Genomic DNA, 14,298 nt, shown 5'->3' with positions numbered 1-14,298 from the left:
GACTGGATTAAAAGCCAGAATCCTGTTGCTTACAGGAAACACATTTAAAGCAGGGTGATACAAACAGAGTAAAGGTAAAAGCCTGGAGCAGAATCTATCATGCTTCAGGTGAAGTAAAATCAAACAAACAGGAGTAGCCATCCTGATCTCAGATGAAGTAAAAGCAAAAAAAAAAAAAAAAAAAGATTTAATTAAAAGAGATAAGGAGGGAAACTATATCTTGCTAAAGGGTACCATAGATAATGAAGCAATATCAATACTAAACATATATGCACCAAGTGGTATAGCATGGAAATTACTAAAGGAGAAGTTAAGAGAGCTGCAAGAAGAAATAGGCAGCAAAACTATAATTGCACTCTCAGAACTAGATAAATTGAACCACAAAACAAATAAGAAAGAAGTTAAAGAGGTAAATAGAATACTGGAAAAGTTAGGTATGATAGATTTTTGGAAAAAAACTGAATGGAAACAGAAAGGAGTATACTTTCTTGTCGGTAGTTCATGAAACCTATACAAAAATTGACCTTATATTGACATAAAGACCTCAAAATCAAATGCAGAAAGGCAGCAATAGTAAATGCATTCTTTTCAGATCACAATGCAATAAAAACTACATTCAGTAAAAATCCAGGGGAAAATAGACCAATAAGAAATTGGAAACTAAATAATTTCATCCTAAAGAATGAATGGGTGTTCCAAATCACTATTGATCAGAGAATGCAAATTAAGACAGCTCTAAGATTCCACTCAGATTGGCTAAGATGACAAGAAAAAATAATGATGACTGTTGGAGGGGATGTGGGAAAACTGGGACGTTGATGCATTGTTATTGGAATTGTGAATGAATCCAACCATTCTGGAGAGCAATCTGGAATTATGCACAAAAAGTTATCAAACTGTGCATACCCTTTGATCCAGCAATGCTACTACTGGGCTTATATCCCAAAGAAATACTAAAGGAGGGAAAGGGACCTGTATGTGCCAAAATGTTTGTGGCAGCCCTTTTTGTAGTGGCTAGAAACTGGAAAATGAATGGATGTCCATCAATTGGAGGAGCGTTGGGTAAATTGTGGTATATGAATGTTATGGAATATTATTGTTCTGCAAGAAATGACCAGCAGGATGAATACAGAGAGGCTTAGAGAGACTTACATGAACTGATGCTAAGTGAAATGAGCAGAACCAGGAGATCATTATTTACTTCAACAACAATACTGTATGAGGATGTATTCTGATGGAAGTGGGTATCTTCGATAAAGAGAAGATCTAACTCAGTTCCAATTGACCATTGATGGACAGAAACAGCTACACCCAGGGAAGAAACACTGGGAAATGAGTGTAAATTGTTTGCATTTTTGTTTTTCTTCCCAGGTTATTTTTACTTTCTGAATCCAATTTTCCCTATGCAACAAGAGAACTGTTTGGTTCTGCACACATATATTGTATCTAGGATATACTATAACATATTTAACATGTATAAGACTGCCTGCCATCTAGGGGAGGAGGTGGAGAGAAGGAAGGGAAAAGTCAGAACAGAAGTGAGTGCAAGGAATGATGTTGTAAAAAATTACCCAGGCATATGTTCTGTCAATAAAAAGTTATAAAAAAAAGAATGAATGCATGAAACAGCAAATCATAGACACAATTAATGATTTCATCAAAGAGAATGACAATGAGACAATATACCAACATTTGTGGGATGTAGCCAAAGAAGTAATAAGGGGAAATTTTATATCTCTAGAGGCTTACTTGCATAAAATAGAGAAAGAGAAGATCAATGAATTGGACTTGAAACTAAAAAAGCAAATTAAAACCCCCAATCAAATACTAAACTTGAAATTCTAAAAATAAAAGGAGAGATTAATAAATTGAAAGTTAAAAAAAATTTTGAACTAATAAATAAAACTAAGAGTTGGTTTTATGAAAAAACCACAAAATAGATAAACCTTTGGTAAATTTGATTAGAAAAAGGAAAGAGGAAAATCAAATTGTTAGTCTTTAAAATGAAAAAAAGGAGAACTTTCCACTAATGAAGAGGAAATTAGAGCAATAATTAGGAGTTACTTTGCTCAACTTTATGCCAATAAATTTGATAACTTAAATGAAATAGAGGAATATCTACAAAAATATAGGTGGCCCAGATTAACAGAGGAAGAAGTAAGTGGCTTAAATAGTCCCATTTTAGAAAAAGAAAAAGAACAAGCTATTAATCAACTCCCTAAAAAAAAAAAAAATCCTTAGGACCAGATGGATTTGCATATGAATTCTACCAAACATTTTAAAGAACAATTGACTCCAAAACTATATAAAATATTTGAAAAAATAGATCAATTTCCATAATGAATATTGATGCAAAAATATTAAATGAAATATTATCAAAGAAATTATGGAAAATCATCCCCAGAATAATACATCATGGTCAAGTAGGATTTATACCAGGAATGAAGGCTAGTTCAATATTAGGAAAACTATTATCATAATTGACTATATCAATAACTAAATTAAAAAAACAATATGATCATCTTAATAGATGCCGAAAAAACATTTGATAAAATCCAACACCCATTTCTATTAAAAACCACTATAGAGTATAGGAATAAATAGACTCTTTCTTAAAATAGACAGTAGTATCTATCTAAAACCATCAGTAAGCATCATATGTAATGGAGATAAACTGGAACCATTCCCAATAAGATCAGGAGTGAAACCATTACTTTTTAATATTGTATTAGAAATGCTAGCTTTGTCAATAAGAGATGAAAAAGAGATTAAAGGAATTTGAGTAGGTAATGAGGAAAACAAGTTATCACTCTATTCTTATAATATGATGGTATACTTAGAGAACCCCAGAGAATCAACTAAAAAGCTGTTAGAAATAATCCACAACTTTAGCAAAGGTGAAGGATACAAAATAAATCCACATAAATCATCAACATTTTTATACATCACTAACAAAATTCAACAGCAAGAGACACAAAGAAAAATTCCATTTAAAATAACTGTTGATAGTATAAAATATTTGGTAATCTATCTGCCAAGGGAAAGTCAGGAGCTATATGAGCAAAACTACAAAACACTTTCCACACAAATAAAGTCAGACCTAAACAATTGGAAAAACATTATGTGGTCTTGGATAGGTTGAGTAAATATAATAAAGATGACAATACTATCTAAACTAATTTATTTATTTAGTACTATACCAATCAAACTCCCAAGAAATTATTTTACTGACCTAGAAAAATAACAGCAAAATTTATATGAAAGAACAAAAGGTCAAGAATTTCAAGGGAGCTAATGAAAAAAACATTCAGATGAAGGTGGCCTACCTGTACGAGATCTAAAACTATATTATAAAGCAATGGTCATCAAAACCATTTGGTATTGGATAAGAAATAGATTAGTTGATCAGTGGAATAGATTAGGTTCACAGGACAAAATAGTAAATAGCTATAACAATCTAGTGTTTGACAAAGCTGGAGATCCCAGATTTTGGGATAAGAATTCACTATTTAACAAAAACTGCTGGGAAAATTGGAAACTAGTATGGTAGAAACTAGGCATTGACCCACATTTAACATTGTAAACCAATATAAGGTCAAATTGGGTTCATGATCTATGCATAAAGAATGAGATTATAAATAAATTGGAAGAACATAGTATAGTTTACCTCTCAGACCTGTGGAAGAGGAAGGAATTAGTGACCAAAGAAGAACTAGAAATCATTAGTGATCACAAAATAGAAAATTACATTAAGTTAAAAAGTTTTTGTATAAACAAAACTAATGCAGACAAGATTAGAAGGGAAGCAATAAACTGGGAAAACATTTTTACATCCAAAGGATCTGATAAAGACCTCATTTCCAAAATATATAGAGAATTGACTCAAATTTGTAAGAAATCAAGCCATTCTCCAATTGAAAAATGGTCAAAGGATATGAACAGACAATTTTCAGATGAAGAAATTGAAACTCTTCCTACCCATATGAAAAGGTGCTTCAAATCACTATTGATCAGAGAACAGCAAATTAACATAACTCTGAGATACCACTACACACCTCTCATAATGGCTAAATTGACAGGAAAAGATAATGCTGAATGTTGGAGGGGATGTGGGAAAACTGGGACACTGATATATTGATGGAGAAATGTGAACAAATGCAACCATTCTGGAGAGCAATTTGGAACTATGCTCAAAAAGTTATCAAATTGTGCCTATTCTTTGACCCAGCAGTATTACTATGGGCTTATATCCCAAAGAGATCTTAAAGAAGGGAAAGGGACCCACATGTGCAAAAATGTTTGTAGCAGTCCTTTTTGTAGTGGCAAGAAACTGGAAACTTGAATGGATGCCCATCAATTGGAGAATGGCTGAATAAATTGTGGTATATGAATGTTGTGGAATATTATTATTGTTCTATAAAAAATGACCCACAGGATGATTTCAGAGCGGTCTGGAAAGACTTACATGAATTGATGCTAAGTGAAATGAGTAGGAGCAGGAGATCATTATACATGACAATAACAAAATTATACAATGATCAATTCTGATAGATGTGGCTCTCTTCAACAATGAGATTATTCAAACCAGTTTCAATTGTTCAGTAATGAAGAGAGTCAGTTACATCCAGAGAGAGAACTATGGGAAATGAGTGTGGACCACAACATAGCATTTCCATTCTATCTGTTATTGTTTGCTTGCATTTTTGTTTTACTTTTTAAGTTTTTTTCTTTCTAGATCTGATTTTTCTTGTGCAGCAAGATAACAGTATAAATATTATACATATATTGGATTTAACACATACTCTAGCATATTTAACATGTATTGAACTACCTGCCATCTAGGGGAGGTAGTGGGGGGAAGGAGGGGAAAAATTGGAACAGAAGTTTTTGCAAGGGTCAATGTTGAAAAATTACCTATGCATATGTTTTGTAAATAAAAAGCTTTAATAAAAAAGATTAGATTATTTAGCTTCCAATTTATTTTATTTTCTCTTTCCATGGTCCTTTATTACACATAATTTATATTAGTAAGAATCCAAAAAAACCCCATGTATTTAATATTTTTGCCTTTCTGCATTTGATTATAAAATTTTTATGCCTGAACAGATGGTCAATTTTTAGGTAGAAGCCATGAAGCACTGAGCAAAAGTATATTTCTTTCTGTCAGCATTCAAGTTTCTTCAGAGACCTATTACATCTAATTTTTCTAAAATTCTATTCAGCTTCTTAACTTTTTCCTTGTTCATTTTGTGGTTAGATTTATCTAGTTATGAGAGAATATAGTTGAAGTCATCCATCAGTATAATTTTGTTGTCTATTTTTTCTTGCAATTCAGTGAACTTTTCCTCTAAGAATTTAGATTCTATATCACATGGTGCATATTTGTTTAGTATTGACATTGCTTCATTTTCTGTGGTACCTTTTATCAAGATGTAGTTTCTTTCTTTATATCTTTTAATTTGATCTTTTTTAAAATTTGTTTGAGATCAGAATTGCCACTCTTTTTTTTTTTTAACTTCAGCTAAAGCATAATGTATTCTGCTTTAATTTCTTATCTTTACTTTTTGTATATCTCTCTGCTTCAAATGTGTTTCTTATAATGATTATATTCTAGGATTCTTGTTTTTAATCTATTCTGCTATCTCTTCTGTTTTATGGGAGAGTTTTGCCCATTTGCATTCACAGTTATAATTACTGTGTATTTCCCTCCTTTTTGGTCTCCTGCCCCATTTATATATTTCTCTCCTTTTAATCTGTCTCTCCCTGTTAATGTTTTGTTTTTGACCATTACCTTCTTCAATATGCCCTCCTTTCTATCAGTTCCTTCCCTTTTCTTTCCCCTTTCTCTTCCTACTTTTGTCCTCTGTAAAGTCCAGGCTAGCTCCCTGGAGGCCTCAGGATCAGCCAGAGTCAGGATAAGTAAAAGTCCTTGATCTTTAGGGGGAGAAGCAGGCAATCTGCCACTTTTGCCAAAGATCTCTTCTCAATTCTGGAGTCCAGAATCTCCACCTTTCTTCTCTTTGTCCTGCCGACAAGTGAGTCTGGCTTGTCTCACCTCACCCTCTAATCCTTGCCCATGATTATCTGTATACACCAAACATTGAGCGAGCACTGAACAGTAAGAAGGCCATTTCCCCAAACTTAGGCTAATAGAGTCATTGTCAAATAGACTTAAGTGTTGTTCTGTTGTCTGATTCAAGCACACCTTTTTGGAGTTTCAGCCCTCTACAGCCCTTCATTTTGTCCTTGTTTCTATCAGCATTCCCTTTGTTTTCTTCCTCTTTTCCCTCCTACTTCACTATAAGGTAAGATATATTTCTATAACCAACTGAGTCTATTATTTTTTCCCTCTTTGAGACAAATCTGATGAAACAAAGGTTCAAACAATGCTCATCCCTTCCTTTCCCCCCTCTACTGTAATAGGTCTCTTGCTCCTCTTCATGTGATATAATTTACCTATTATGCCTTCCCCTTTTCTTTTCCCTCAGTACAAATTTTTTCTTTACCTTTTAATTTTTTTTAATATCACCACATCAAAGTCAAGTTATATCCACACTGGCTGTATATGTATACACCTTCCAACTGCCCTAATAGAGATACAGTTCTCAAGAATTGCAAGTATCATCTTCCTGTGTAGGGATGTAAACAGTGTAATCTTATTGAATATTTTTTTTCCCTTTCCTGTTTATCTTTATACTTCTCTTGAGTCTTGAATATGAAGATCAAATTTTCTGTTCAGCTTGGGTCTTTTCAACAGGAAAGTTTGAAAATCCCCTATTTCATTGAATGTCCACCTTTTCCCCCGAAAGATTATGTTTAATTTTGCTGAATAGGTGATTCTTGATTGTAATCCAAGCTCCTTTGTTTCTGCAATATCATATTCCACGTGCTCTGATCCTGTATTGTAGAAGCTATTTAGTCCTGTGTAATCATGACTGTAGCATTTTGATACTTGAACTGTTTCTTTCCTGCTTGTAGTATTTTTTCCATTGATGATGATCAGCAATCATCAATTGCTGATATGTGCTGTGACTAAGAACCTTTTGCTTTCTTTTTGATCCTGCCTGTGCTGGGCTGTTCTCCTTTTTTATCCAGTTGAGGCAGACATTTCCTGAAGTCCTTCTAAGTTAAGTTGAAAAATTGTTTTACTCCATCTTTTTGTTGGTTCTGTTTCTCCAGAATCCATTTAGAGACTTGCATTAACATTTTTTTTTTCTGATAGGTCAGGAATATGATAATTTTGGAATTGGCTACATTATTCCTTCAGTTTTTCTTTTGAGATTTCTTTCTGGAGGTGATTGGTGGATTAAAAAAATTTCAATTTTACCCTCTGGTTCTAGGAGAGTTTTCCTGGAGAACTTCTTGAAAGATTCCTTTCAGGCTCTTTAAAAAAAAACAAAAACAAAACGGCTTTTGAGGATTCTAACAATTTTTAAGTTCTCTCTCTTTGATTTATTTTCCAGATCACTTGTTTTTCCAGTGATATGTTTTATATTTTCTTCTACTTTTTCATTCTTTTGATTCATTTGATTGATTTTTGTTGTGTCATAGTTATTTAATTATAATTTTTAAGGAGTTATTTTCTTTCTTCCCTCCTTTCCTTCCTTTCTCTCTCTCTTTCTTCCTTTCTCTTTCTGTTTCTTCTTTTGTTCTTTCTTTTTTTTTTCTTTCTTTTTTGTTTAGACCTGATTTTATTTTTTTCCCCAACAGTCTTTCATTTTTCCAAATACATGTAAAGATAGTTTTATAGTTTTCAAATTCACTTCTATAAGATTTTGTTTTCCAAATTTTTTATCTCTTCCTCTCTCCCCCCCTCCTCCTCAAGATGGCAAGCAATCCAAGATAGGTTAAAAATGTCCAATCTTTCTAAACATATTTCCATATTTGTCATGCTGTGCAAGAAAAATCAGACCAAAAAGGAAAAAAAAAAACACAAGAAAGAAAAAACAAGCAACGAAAAAAGAACAGAACAAAACAAAACAAAACAAAACAACCAGTGACAGTACTATGCTTTGATCCACAGTAAGTCTCCATAGTTCTGTTGATGGCATTTAAAACATTATTTTCTTCAGTTGGTTTTTGTACATCCTTTCCCCTTTGGCCAGTTTTACTTTTTAAGGAGTTGTTTCCTTCAGTCACCTTTTGGGCTTCCTTTTCCAAGCTGTTAACTCTTACTTTTCATGATTCTCCTGAATTTTTTTTTCTTTTTTTCTCTTTTCTTTCCCTAATTTTCTTATTTTTTTTTACTTGATTTTAAAAATACTTTTTGCACTCTTTTAAATGGAATTTTTAGGCTTGAGATCAGTTCTATCCCCCTTTTAGGCTTTATATGTAGGATTTTTGACATTGTTGCTATCTTCTAAATTTGTTTCAATCTTCCCTGTCACCATAGTAACCTTTTCTGGTCAGGGTCCTTTTATGCTTTTTGCTCATTTTAAAAAGTTAAACTCTGTTCGTGGAGCAGAGGGGATATTGTTCCAAGCTTCTTGTGCTGGGAGCCAGGAGCCTGGTTACTGGCTTTCCAAATCAGGACCTCAGGTGCTTGTATCTTGTCCACTGGACTAGGTAAGCCTGGTGTAGTCACCCCAGGATTGTCAATTTGCCTTCTCTTCTGGGTCTGGAGGCCTCAGCTGACCTGCTGTGCCGTTAGCTTGTTGATTCATGATAAAAGGAGCCTCAATTGCTGATATGTGATGTGACTAAGAACCTTTTGCTTTCTTTTTGATCCTGCCTGTGCTGGGCTGTTCTCCTTTTTTATCCAGTTGAGGCAGATATTTCTTGAAGTCCTTCTAAGTTAAGTTGAAAAATTGTTTTACTACATCTTTTTGCTGGTTCTGTTTCTCCAGAATCCATTTAGAGACTTGCATTAACATTTTTTTTTCTGATAGAAACTGGGAGAACTCAAGCAATTTCCTGGATTCTCTCTGCCATTTTGGTTCCATCTCCTTGTTGTCTCCCTTTTCTACATTCAGGGATCTTCATAGTTACCGAGAGAAATTATTGACCTTAAATTTAATTATTAGCCAGCCTGATTAATAAATTGATTATTAATGTGTATAACTATACTAACATCTCTGTTAAAAAATTTCAATCAAAGAATTCCCTATGCATCCCACATCATTCTTTTGAGAGAATTGCTCCTTTTCTTCCGTTTCCTCTTATTCCTCCTTCTTTGTCCTTTTTATACTTTCATCCTTGAAAGCCTCCTATCTCTCTTGGGATTGCTTCTCCTGTAGAATTTCAGCGATCCTATTTATCATCTGAACCTTTTGAAGTCTGGTCAATTGTACATAGGATTAATTTTTCTTCTTTTCCACTACAAACTCTAATAAGATTAAATGGTTGTCCCTTATTTTTTAGACTTTCCATTCTAGCAAATGATTCTTCCTTGTTGGTTGGAATTAATTCTAGAATAGAATAGATTTTTACTCATTGTTTTCTTGAATTATTGAAACATTAGAGAAAAAGGGAGGGAGGAAGGGAAAGAGAAAGAGAGAGACAGAAAGAGAGAAAAAGAGAGAGAATTCTAAAAGATATCTTAATAATTGAAGTCAATCATATTTCTATTCCAAGCAGACTTGTGATGTTTCCAAAGCTTCTCATCTATTCTTCCTTCTGTTCAGGCGGTTTTCAGTATATGCCAACATCAATAATGCTTTTTTAAAATGTCTGATTAGCGTATTTGCTTTTTTTTGAAATAAAATATATTTATTATAAACTTGATTTTAAATATCATAATAATTAATGTGTTGCAAATCAATACTCAAATGGATTTGCAGCCTCATTGCTTTGGAAGTTCCCTTCAACTTTGCAGATTGCAAACCACTCATACCTTAAAATCTTATTTAATTTTTATTTGTGAACTTCCATGAGTCCATCCACATGCTGGAGGCTTTCCTCATTTGTTTTTCAGACATGATAATGGCTCCTGTCAATTATTCTGGCTTTCAGCCTATTGTCCCTGATTCTAGTCATGTGATCAATTTATCTTTTTTTCTTAGTATGGAATTCCTTGATGACATACTTTACTACTGTTCTTTGAAGTTCTTCATTGGTTACATGTTGCAATTTGCTCCTGCTCACTATATGCCTTTCTATTGCTTTCTCTATGACATTTTTAATTTTCCAAACATTGTTGAATTACTTACTTTTAGAATTATTTACATTTAGAAAATCATTTTTCATTAATCAAAATGTCATAACTTTCCAGTCATTCCTTTTAAGACTATTTTGAGATTCTTTATCTATTCTGTTTCATTCATTTTTTTCTCTTATAATTTCCTAGTCAGTGTCTATTCAATTCCTTGGGCTCTGCTATTTTAAAATTTGCGTTATTTCATAAAGGCCTTTAATTTTATTATATTGTTCCATTACATGAATGTTCCCCAATTTATTTAACTATTGCTGTACATTTATACTATTATAAAAAAAAAAAAAAACCTTTAAACAGAAACTAGTCAATCCATTTACTTCACCCACATCCCTGCATTATAAGGGTACAATCCAAACAACAGAATTATTTGATCAAAGGCTATGTTTGTTTTGGGGACTTCTGCAGTGTGCTGTCAAATTACATTCTAAAGTTATTCTTCTAGTTTACAATTCTACTAGCAATGAATAAGTTAGAATTAGAATTACTTGCTTTATAATCTCAAATCATTTTCTTTCCTCCCTTTTGATTATTTTTCCAATTTGATGATGAGAGATAGTATTGAAATGTTTAATTCGAGTCTCTTTGATCACTAATAAGGTTGATCATTTTTCAAGAGATTTTAAAAATTTGTTGTTCTTTTAAAGATTTTGTTCATATTTTGACCATTTGTCCTTTGTAATTTTTGAAAAAAATCTATTGAATCTTTTAGATCTCAAGTTCTTATTTGTAATAGTTAACAATTTTTCCCATCTGTTATTTTTGATTATATTGTTTTTATTAATAAAATTTATTATTATACATATATTTATTTATACATATATTATTTATATATTCAAATATATTATATATAAATTTATTATAAATTTACATATATTTATTTATAAATTTATTGTAAATTTATATATTTATTAACAAAATAAAATAATAAATAAAATAAAATTATTTATATTTATTATTAAATTATTTATCTTTTTAGATGTATTTTATCATCTTGCCCCAAATAATTCCCTTTATTTGTTTAATAGAAAAATATTTTTTTCATGTTTTGAATAGTGCATTATCTCTTTTTCTTCAGTCTTTTTAGAGTTCATTTTTTAGCATTTAATTCTATCACCCAGCTGAAATTCATTGATATATAAGATATGACATGTGTACTAAAACTATTTCCTGCCAAATTTTCAAATAATTTTCTGATGTTTACTTATGGAATGATGAATCCCTTCCCTATTTTTTTTATTTTCTATAGCATGACAAAACACTAGCATTTTGTATATTCTAAACAATTTCTGTTTTATTTGTGCCCCACACACATAGTAGATGCTTAATAAATATTTATTAAATTGAATATTTGTTGTTGATAACTACTTTGTATTGTATTTTAATGTCTGGAAGTACATGATCATCTTCATAAGCTTTTTTATTTTTTAAGCATTCATCATAATAGAATATTTTTCTTTAAAACTCTAGTTTCTCTTCTGAATATTTCCTTTAATTCTTTTATTAAGATTCTCAACCATTCTGGGGGTTCTATTTTAATTTTAGGGGCATCCAGATGTTACCATTATATCATTCCCTTTGTAAAATTCAAGAGAGTTTTAGAACAGTTGAGAGAACAGAGACACAAACTTCTGACAGAAATGGAAGAGAGACAATTACTCTTAGGAAAAAGCACGTTTGAGATCTGAAATTTCTAACAGCAGAAAAGAACTAGCTATGGACACAGGGGTGATCTAGCCCTGGTAACTGAGAACACAGTTACATAGTGGAGAAGCCTTTGGAGGCCCAGTTGAATCATCAACCTAAGCAGTGATGCTGTAGCCAAAGGAAAGCTTTGTAAGACATTTATTTGTTAGGACAGGAAAAAAAATAAACTTCAAGACTCTGTATTATTGGAATAAATGTCTACATGTGTTTCCTACATATGAACATAAACTTTTAAGTTTATGGCCACTACTCCCATAGGTACTGTCTGTATTATTTAGAAAATGTAACGTAGGTTTATAGGGGGAATGTTTTATACTTATAGATTTTACCATATCATTTTAGTAAACTCTTTGCTAAGAATTAATCGTGTCTATAGCTGATTGTTATTGGAAAGTACATTGATAAGGGCTTGTGAATCTTTCAGCAGATATACTCTGGGAACCCAATTGAAAGTCTAGGTGCAAATTGGAAAAGTTATTCTAAGAGAGGGATTCATTTTTAAGTTTAATAAATATTATTATTTAATAAAATTAAATACAAAATATAATTTTATTTATTTTTTAATTTTCAAAATAAATGCAAAGATAGTTTTTAACACTTACTCTTGCAAAATCTTGCATTCCAAATTTTTCTCCTCTCTTCCCCCCATCCCCTCCCCTTGACAGCAAGTAATGCAATATTATGTTAAACATGTGCAATTCTTCAATATATTTTTCCATATTTATCAGATCAAAAAGGGAAAAAATGAAAAAGGAAACAAAAAGCAAGCAAACAACAACAAAAAAGGTGAAAATACCATGTTGTAATCCCCATTTAATCCCCACAGTTTCTCTCGGGGTGCAGATGGCTCTCTCCATCTATATCAATTATGCTCTAATCGAAAAGGACTTGTCTATGTTGCCCGTGTATATTTATTGCTTTCCTTTCTTTGTAATTTTGCTTCTCTTGTTTCCTATTCTCCTAATGAACTTTTAGTCAACCTTTAAAATCCGACTCTAATATTACTTTCTCCAGAAGAATTTTCCCTGATATTCTTCTCCACCCCCAATTTTAAAATGATCTTAGGCTACTTGGAATTCACTTGGCACTGCAGTTCATTCCTAATCATATACTATAGTTATTTGTGTGTGTAAATTTTATATATAACCAGATGATATAACATTTGTCATATATATATTAAAAATCATATATTGCTTAGTACAATGTCTGGCACATAGTAGGCACTATATAAATGCTGGTATATAAAGTGTGGGGTATGTGTGTGCATGTGTGTGTGTGTGTGTGTGTGTGTATTAACTCATAATCACATATACACATACCAAGATACATGTATCTTATATCTTCTCCTAGACTATAAACTTCATGGGAACCATGAGAGTGATGAATTTGTTATCTAACTTTCTCCCTTAATTCCTAGGGTAAGTGTTCTGTAGACAGTAATTTTTAATAAATGATTGTTGAATTTCTGAATCCTCCTGAAATTCTAAAGGTTTTTTCATGGGAGTCTTTCTTCCCAATTGTGTATTTCCCTATTTAATCAGTTTTTAGCTCCCTGCAGATAATTCTCAAGGGTTCAGATTTTACTTACATTAAGTTTCACCCTCATCTTAACATTACATTTCTTATTGAATCTTAGACAATAACATAATTATCACACTGAAATTATCCCTAACTTTAAAAACAAAGAACTTAAATTGACATAGTCTTTTGAAGTTCTCAAAATGCTTTGCTGCACATTATCACTTCTGTTTCTCATAATAACAGTGAAAGAGACAGGGAAATCATTTTACAAATGATAACATTAAAACTCAGATTCATAATAATGTACCTAGCATTTGTATAAAACTTTTAGGTTTGCAAAGTGCTTTATAATTGTTACCTCATTTTGACATCACAACAACCCCATGAGGGGTATGATAATTATCCTCATTTCAAAGAAAAGGAAATTGACATAGATAGAGGTTAAATTACTTTTCCAGGTTCATATAACTTGTGAATATATGAGCCTGGCTTTGAACTTAGGTCTTCCTGATTCCAAGATCAGTGATATTATTCATTATGTTAGTGATTCTTTCCACTCCTCCCCATTTTTATTTTTATTTTTTTAAATTCTGAATTCAAGAAATAAAACAAACGTTTCCATAATATACTGGAATAGAAAAAAAGGATGATGTACATGAAATGGCAAATCAATTATGTATAACTTTCTATTTCTTTTAAATATATTATAAAGTTATCATATAACTTTTTTTAATCTTCCCCCACCATGGCTATTATTAAATACAAATATATGTGTGTGTGTGTGTGTGTGTATGTATGCATGTATATATATATATATATCCTTCCTTCCTCCTTCCCTCCCTCCCTTCCTCCCCCCTCTCTCCCTTCCCTCTTCCCTCCTTCTCTCCCTTCCCTCCTCTCTCCCTCTTTCCATTCCTCCT

The 14,298-nt window shown here is 31.9% G+C and overlaps 1 long non-coding RNA gene across 1 annotated transcript in view; it reads left to right on the top strand.

Moving 5' to 3' along the window:
- The window catches only part of LOC116419242, a 73,131-nt gene that overhangs the window by 22,242 nt on the left and 36,591 nt on the right, over positions 1-14,298 (top strand). The gene's annotated exons all lie outside the window — the stretch shown is intronic.

This window comes from Sarcophilus harrisii, chromosome 5 (genome assembly GCF_902635505.1).
Source record: "Sarcophilus harrisii chromosome 5, mSarHar1.11, whole genome shotgun sequence".
In the NCBI taxonomy this organism is placed as follows: domain Eukaryota; kingdom Metazoa; phylum Chordata; class Mammalia; order Dasyuromorphia; family Dasyuridae; genus Sarcophilus; species Sarcophilus harrisii.
The sequence above is the reverse complement of the archived record's forward strand: the minus strand, read 5'-3'. Positions and strand labels throughout refer to the sequence as shown.